This window comes from Belonocnema kinseyi, chromosome 8 (assembly GCF_010883055.1).
Source record: "Belonocnema kinseyi isolate 2016_QV_RU_SX_M_011 chromosome 8, B_treatae_v1, whole genome shotgun sequence".
Taxonomy (NCBI): domain Eukaryota; kingdom Metazoa; phylum Arthropoda; class Insecta; order Hymenoptera; family Cynipidae; genus Belonocnema; species Belonocnema kinseyi.
The window spans coordinates 5,450,337-5,459,384 of NC_046664.1; positions in this window are offsets into that span (position 1 = coordinate 5,450,337).

Sequence of the window (9,048 nt, forward strand, 5' to 3'; positions counted from 1 at the left end):
GAAGTATAAGAAAAATTTTGTCTAGAAGATAAAAAATGAAATTAGAAAAATCGACATTTTTTCGATGTTTGCATTAAAATAAAAATTAAATAAACAAAAAAAGAAAAAATCTACTCTCACCATTTTCTGAGAAATTTAGTTCTGAATTTTTCAAAAACAAAAAATCTAAAATCGGTGCATAATTGCGTTCTAAATGTCATTTTGAACCTCATTTTCCGATTTCACCCCACTGTGTGGCGGTCCGACATGTGAACGGTACGTAGCTAGCCAGCACCGCAGCAGCGCGACAGATCGCGCATGATTGGTAGGTACTCTGTGTGCGTACTCGACCGGCTCCTGCGTGAGCTGTTTCCAGCATACTGCACACGTATTTTCTTGTGCGAACACCTTTAATGTCCTAATAGAAAGGGAAGGTGATCACTTAAAGATTTAACACCAATTTTCAAGTAAAAAAAGATCCTAGTCCAAATGAAAAAATGTCCAATGTAGTCTACAGTAAGACGTGTACAAATTTTTATCTACGTTATTCAACATAAAAACAAAATAGCGTAAAAAATGTTTCTACTTATTTTACATAAATTAATTAATTTATTATGTAACAAAAACTGATACTCAAAATATAAAATATAAAATTTGTTTTTACTACAGCGGAAATTAACAAAAAAGGTGCAAATCAATAAGTTTATGTTGATGAAAATACAAAATATATAAATAAATAGTTTACTCAATCTTGAAAAAGAAAGATCGAATATTTAAAAATAATCTTTTAAATTTTTTTGGTGTTCCTTCCTGTTCTGGAAAAAACCCTTACTATATTTGCTTACTATACAACAATTTACATCTGTATAAGGTTTCTTACAATTTATAATAATATTTTGCGTACAAACGGATTATTTTTAGAATAAGAAAAGAGGAATAAAATTATAAAAAATCCAATTTAATTACATATAAGTCACTGAAAAAATGATCTGTAAAGAACTTTTTTCCATGGTATCAAAACTTTTTCGACTACATTGTTATTGTTTTGTCATCAATTGTAATTTGTTAAAATAAAATAATGTTTTAAAATTAGTGCAAAGTTTATCAATAGTTCTTAATAAAATTAAACAAAATTTAAATTTAAAACTAAGGAATTTTCATTTTTTATTAGTTCACAACTAAAATATTAATAAAAAAATAATGTTTCCAATTGTAAAACTGCGTACCTACAAGATATTGTGTACTTTTCACAGATATAATATTTTTGAAAATTGAGCTCAGATACTCATTCCACAACATCAAACTTACAAAAATTACCTAATTGAAATCAATGTATTTTAGAAGTACAAATCATATGTAATATTCAATTTCACGACCACTCAATCCGTTTATAAGATAAAAGGAATCAAAGAATTATTTTCAGTGAATCATTCAAATAATTTTTATTCTATATTTTTCAGAAAAGTTGAGTTATTTATAAAATTTTTAATTATTTCGGGAAAAATAAATATGTATTCGCACATAATGTCGAAATCAGAATTCAGATGCTCATTTCACATCGCAAAAGTTTTATAAAAATAATGTAACTGGAATGGAGGTATTTTAAACATTCACAAACTTTTATTCTGCAAATTATGACCAACATTCAATCACATAAACTTGAATTAAAGATTAAATTCATCTTACTTAATCAAAAAAAATTACAACTCAATCATATTTATTAGTGTGGAAAAAACAGGTAATAATTAATTAATGTATTCATATAGTATTAAAGCATTAAACTATAATTTTGATTTAGATATTAAAATCATTTTTATTCTTTTTTTTTTAATTTTCACTTTTATTTCTGAAAATTTGATTTATTGAAATGATGAAATTGGAATACGAATATTTAAAATATAGATAAATATTTATTATGCAAATCTTATCCCATATTAAAGAACATAGTCTCAAAGTAAATAATAAATTTATTTGCTTTGTAAAACAATATTTAATGTCAATTTTTATGTGATTTAATATTGTAAAAAAATAATTCAGCTAATAATAAATAGCCAATCAATAACATAAATAACATTAAATGAATTATTTTGATTGAATCATTCAAATAATTTTTATTTTACATATATTTTTTGTTAGATAAACGTTTCTTTTTCGGCCTGCTGGCCTTAAAACATTGTCTTGCTTACACTTCCATTTTTTTTGCAGAATTTGCATACATCTATCCCTTACAATTACCATCCACCCACACCTTATAACTAATCCGCTCGCTTCTATATCCTAACCTTCCTCGCTGTGCCTCGCCTCGCCTCGCTTCGCACGCATGTCTCTCTTTCCTCGCTATGCCTCGCATTACCAGCCTCTGTCTCCGCGGCTAACGACTAATAGTTAACTACTATTTACAATATTTACGATTTTTTGACATCTACTTCCTCTCCTATTTACAATACTTTCTTCTCCATTCCTTTTCCTCCTTCCTTCTCTTTTTTTCCATCTTACCCAACCCTTTCAACCATGCTACTGCCCTTTTGCCCCCCCCCCCATTAATGCAACAATACCACCATGCAATTCCCACTCCTTTCCACCTCTTCACATTCCTCCAACCAGTGCTTAACTTTTGCATCAAAGTTCGCACTTTCATACTGTTCCTTGGATTAAGTAATCAACTAATAAATAATTAATCAGTTTACAAAATAAAAAAGCATCAAAAAATTATTATGTATACAAGTAATTTAAAAAAATTAATTTAGGTAGTGACACACTTTACGTGTTTTAAAGAAGGTATAATCATACTCAAAAAATAAATAAATTGTACTTTATAATATAGTATTGTGACGGCGCTGCATGAACAATTTTTCTTGAACTAAAATCCAACTGTTTGGTTGAAAATATAACGATCTTGTTAAAACGTCATACTTTTTGGTTATAAGTTCTACTATTTAGCAGAAATTTAAGGTATTGTTTATAATTTTTATTTTAGTGTTAGGAAGTGAACTGGAATTTTCTTTCGGTGAAAATTTAAATATTTGAACAATTTTTTTTTATTTAGATGTTTCAGGAGAAACTGCATCATTCTTAAATAAATATGCAACTGCTTATTTGAAAATTCAACTCTTTTTTACTCTTTTTTGGTGTTGAAGAGAGAACTAAAATTCTTGCTGGATAAAAATTCCACTAGCTTAAAACCAATTTTTTTAAAAATTAAAAATTCTTTTGTTTTAAAAGAAATTCCATCTTTCTTGGATAAAAATGCAGCTGTTTGGTTAAAAATTAAAATATTTTATTAAAAAGTCATACTTTATAGTTGAAAATTCTATTTTGTTGAAAAATTAACTATTTTATAGAAAATTGATTTTTTATTCAAATTTTATATTTTTGTTGAGAAATGAACTGAAATATTGTCTGGATGAAAGTTCAACTTAAAAACACTCTTGTCTCTGTTTTAGCACAAATTTCATCTTTTTTTGGTTTTTGGTTGAGAAAATTCGTCTTATTGGATTGGAAATTTAATTCTTCGTGTAGAAACTTAATTTTGGTCAAAAATTCATATTGTGATCTTGAAAAATCAACCAAAATTTTTTTCGGATGAAAATTTAACCATTTTTTTGAAAATTATTTATTTTTCTAAAGTAAAAATTCATCTGTTTTGAGAGAAACTTAATTTTTTAAACTAAAAATGTTAATATTTGATAGTGAATTGACTAATTTTGTTAAAAAGTCATGCTTTTTGGTTAAGAATTAGACTTTTTAGATTGAAAATATAATTTTTTTCTTAGAAACTTATTTCTTGTTCAAAGATTGATATTTTGATCGTGAAAGTAAACTAAAACTTTTCTTAACAGAAAGTTCAACCATTTTTCTTTGAAAATTGATCTTTTTGATTTAAAAATTCTTTTTCTTTAGTAGATTTTTTCAAAGAAAATCGCCACTGTTTGCTTAAAAATCATTCTTCTTTGCTTGAGTATTCAGCTGTTTTGATTAAAATATTTGTTAGAATAGTTTGTCAAGAAATCATGTTAAAATTTTAATTATTTTGTTGAAAATTAATTTTGTTTTAATTTAAAATTTAACTACTTGGGTAAAAGTTTAACTACTAAAGTTAACTGAAAATGTAACTTTTCGATGTTTTTAAAGATTTATCTCTTTTTTAGTTCATTTTTGTTGGCTAAAATTGCATCACTTTCCTGGAAAACTTTAAAGTTCAACAATTTAGATAAATTATTATTTTTTTCTTAAGGGAAAAATCTTTTTTTCTTGAAAATTGGTCTTTTTTATTATAAATTCCGTTTGTGTTTTATATCAATTATGACACTTTTTTGTTGAGCATTTATCTTTTTAGGATAAAAATTCAACAATTATGTTAAAAATGTAATTGTTTTGTTGAAAATTGAGTACAATGAAATGGGAGGGGGGAGAGGGGTTAAAATATTTTTTGAGGGTTTGTTACATTTATAATTTAATTTGTAATTTTATTTTTTTTATTTAAGTATGTTTTAATTTAAGTATGACCACTAAGCTGTTTACACAAATTCGTCTATGAATTGCGGAATATCAAGGTGAATTAAGCTAGCCCCTTTTAGTGGGGCAAAATAAAAACACAATTTTCAAAATAATCTGTAGGTCACAATTCTTCATTGATTTTCAATTTTTTCTTTGAAAAAAATTCAGCATTAAATTCTCAAAAAATCTGTCTAGGCCGATTTTGAATTTTTGTTTGTTTGAATTTTTATAGAGCTGCAAATACCGAAAAAATGTTGCGTTTTTTTAAATTCCCTGTGAACATTTTTCTCATTGGCATCAGGCCTCAAGTTTGATGCAAAAGAAGCGGTGGAAGCAAAAAAACTGTTCAAAAGTCAAGTTATTTATTATAAACAAATATTGGAAATTTTCTTTTCCTGACTTTTTTAACCAAATTTCTTTGTATCAGAATATTGGGCTTTTTTGGACTCTTCATGCAATAACAACAAATTCCAAAAATCACCCCTACTAAAAATAAAACTACCCTCATGTAAAAACTTAAATTTGTGAAAAACAAAGAACACCAGAATTTGTTGCTTGTTTGGACACGCGAATGTACAAAGAAATTCCAAAAACCACCCCCATGTACAAAAAACACCCTCTTGAAAATAATAAAATCTGCAAAACACAAAATGCACCAGATGATGGAATTATTTTGGGCTCTCAAATCCAAAACACAACAAAAATGTAAACCACCTCTATATACAAAAAAACCACTCCCATTATTAGAAACTTAAATCTGGAAAAATATAAAGTAGTCTTGTGCCTTTCTTGGGGTATTTTGAAGAGCCCAAAAATCAGTGGTCCTATTTACACTGTAATATTCTGAAAAAAATTATTTTTTTGCCAAAGTCATTTGTTATTTTTTGACAAAGTCTCTGCTGCCTGGTAACCAGAGGTTGTTTTTGAATGTAATTGGGAGGAACCCAAAAATTGGTATTGGTATTTTTGAAGCGCCCAAATATCAGAGACACTTGCTAGGTTGTAGAAGTCTGAAAAAGAGTATTTTTGACAAAGTCACATTTTTGAGATCCTTAGAAATACCTACACCAATTTTTGGGCTCCAACCCTATACGTTCAAAAACAACCCCTGGGTATAAGGCAGATATGACTTTGTCCAAATATAATCTTTCTCGAAATTTTACAGTGTTACTAGAGTCTCTGATTTTTGGGCTCTGCAAAAATATCAACACCGATTTTTGGGCTCCATCCATTCACGTTAAATGAGAACCCTCGTTACAATGCAGATAGGACTCTAACCCTTAACGCTAAACACCCACCCTTTTATACACTGTAAGTATTTTTGGGCTAATCGAAAATTCGAAATCATGTTTATAGATAGGTGTTTGGTTTTTTAGATAAAGGGGTGTTTTCGGAAAAGAATGTCAAGCATTAGAGAGCCCAACAAGGGCACAACGCTACTAACTATTTTGTTTTTTCGATGTATAAATTTCTACTAATGGTACTGATACTTTTGAATATAGGGGATTTTTAAAAATCTTTGTGTTTTGGATTCGAGAGTCCAATATAAGCCCAAAATCTGGTGCGTTTTGTATTTTGCAGATTCTATTTTTGGCAATAGGGTGGTTTTTTTAACAAAGGGGTGTTTTTGGATTTTTTTTCGTGAATTTGGGAGCCCGATATAAGCCTCAAATTCTGGTATTCTTTGTTTTTTGCTAAATTGATTTTTTATATAAGGCGTAGTTTTATTTTTAGTAGGGGTAGTGGACCTCGTTTGCACCTTCTACCTGTTTACGCAAATTCGTCTGTCAGTTGCAGAATACAATTTTTTGATGCCATCGAGAAGACTTTAGCAACCTAGCCTCGACACGAACCAAATCAGATAAAGAATGATCACATTTGTGGATTTGTGGAGCGAGGTAATTCTGAAATGTGAATTGGAGAAATGTTTTCACCTTTAAGCTGTTTACGCAAATTCATCTCTCTTAATTGCGGAATATAATTTTGTGACGCCATCGAGAAGATTCTAGGAACCTGGCCCGGACATAAACCACTTTAGATGTAAGAATGTGCATTAGAGAAAAGATTACATCTGTAAGCTGTTTACGAAAATTTGTCTCTCCTAATTGCAAGATATCATTTTGTGACGCCATAGAGAAGATTCTAGGCACCTAGCCCGGACATGAGCGACTTTAGATGTAGGAAATGTGCATTCGAGAAACGTTTGCACCTTCAGGCTGTTTACGCAAATTCATTTCTCTTAATTGCGGAATATAATTTTGTGACACCATCGAGAAGATTCTAGCAAACTAACCTCGACACGAACCAGTTTAGATGTAGAATGATCAGACGTGTGGAAAAAGGTAATTCAGGAAACTGAATTAGAGAAGCGTTTGCACCTTTAAGCTGTTTACGCAAATTATTCTCTCTTAATTGCGGAATATAATTTTGTGACACCATCGAGAAGATTCTAGCAACCTAACCTCCACACGAACCAATTTAGATGTAGAATGATCAGATGTGTAGAACAAGGTAATTCAGGAAACTGAATTAGAGAAGCGTTTGCACCTTTAAGCTGTTTACGCAAATTTATCTCTCTTAATTGCGGAATATAATTTTGTGACACCATCGAGAAGATTCTAGCAACCTAACCTCCACACGAACCAGTTTAGATGTAGAATGATCAGACGTGTGGAAACAGGTAATTCAGGAAACTGAATTAGAGAAGCGTTTTCACCTTTAAGCTGTTTACGCAAATTTATCTCTCTTAATTGCGGAATATAATTTTGTGACACCATCGAGAAGATTCTAGCAACCTAACCTCCACACGAACCAATTTAGATGTAGAATGATCAGATGTGTGGAACAAGGTAATTCAGGAAACTGAATTAGAGAAGCGTTTGCACCTTTAAGCTGTTTACGCAAATTATTCTCTCTTAATTGCGGAATATAATTTTGTAACACCATCGAGAAGATTCTAGCAACCTAACCTCCACACGAACCAATTTCGATGTAGAATGATCAGATGTGTGGAACAAGGTAATTCAGGAAACTGAATTAGAGAAGCGTTTGCACCTTTAAGCTGTTTACGCAAATTCATCTCTCTTAATTTCGGAATATAATTTTGTGACACCGTCGAAAAGATTCTAGGAACCTAGCCCGAACATCAACCACTTTAGATGTAAGAAGATGCATTAGAGAAACGCTTACACCTTTAATCTGTTTAGGTAAATTCTTCTCTCTTAATTGCGAAATATCATTTTTTAAAGCTATCAAGAAGATTCTAACAGCTTAGACCGGCTACAAACCACTTCAGCTATAGAATAGCCACATGTGCGGAACAAGGTAATTTAGAAAGGTCAGTTAGAGAAACGTTTGCACCTATAAGTTAAGAATTTTTATTGTAAATTTTGCCTAAAATTTTGATTTTTTAAAATTATTTAAGGTACAATAGAACGGAAATCTAGCATAATTCAGCGCAACTTTGGTCCTATGTAAAAAAAAATGGCGGTGACCACCCTATGATTTTTTTATATTTCTGGCTCAAATTTTTATAATTCCTTAATATCGTTTTCCGCATAATACAGTACCATTTTAATTTAAAAAAAAATAAAATGGCAGTGCTGGCATTAATTTTTTAAAAATTTTTCTTAAAAATTTTTTTTCGTTTAATTGTTTGTGACAAATAAAATAACTAATATAGCAAAATTCAGCGACAATCTTTTTCATTGGTAATTCAATTACTAGGTTTTAATTCCAAAAACTTTGTTAACAATTAATTTTTTTGTTGCTTTTGTCAAAAATAAAAAAAAAAGTTTATGTTAAAAGTAACATTTATTGATAACGCCCATTTGATTTTAACAATCAATAGTTTTAAATACAATTGAAATTAATTAAAACTAGATGAGGATTTTTTTTTCGAAATAATCAGAAGTAGATATTTGGAAAAACTTTCCACGTAGATTTTATAATTTCTTTCTATGTTTAATTACATATAAACTACAGTATAAGCCAGTTAGTCAGGATTTGCAGTAAAGTTCAAAAAATGGTTAAAGATCTGGAATTTTTGAATAAATTTCGTGTCTAATCCTACAAATCCCAAATTAACAGGCCTCAAACCCACAAACTAACAAGCCCCAAACCCCCAAAACCCAAACCAACAAGCCCCAAACCCTCAAGCACCATATCAACAAACCCACAAACCCCAAACCAACAAGCTCCAAACCCACAAGCTCCAAACTCACAAAATCCAAATATACAAGCTCCATATCCACAAACCCCAAACCCACACACCCCAAACTCAGAAACCCCAAACCCACAAACCCACAAACACCAAACCCATAAACCCTAAACTAACAAATTCCAAACGCACCAACTCCAAATTATACCAATTTCTTCTTTGGTATTATAAGATGTGAGGTATTTGGGTTTGTGGAATTAAGGTTGGTGGGTTTGAGGTTTGTGGATCTGTGTTCTGGAATTTGGGGTTTGTGAGTATGTTGGTGAATAATATTTGAAAACTTGAGCACAGTTAATGTCATCCTTAGCTTTTTTGAAACGGTGCAGGGACAACAAAATCGTCCTAAAATTCTC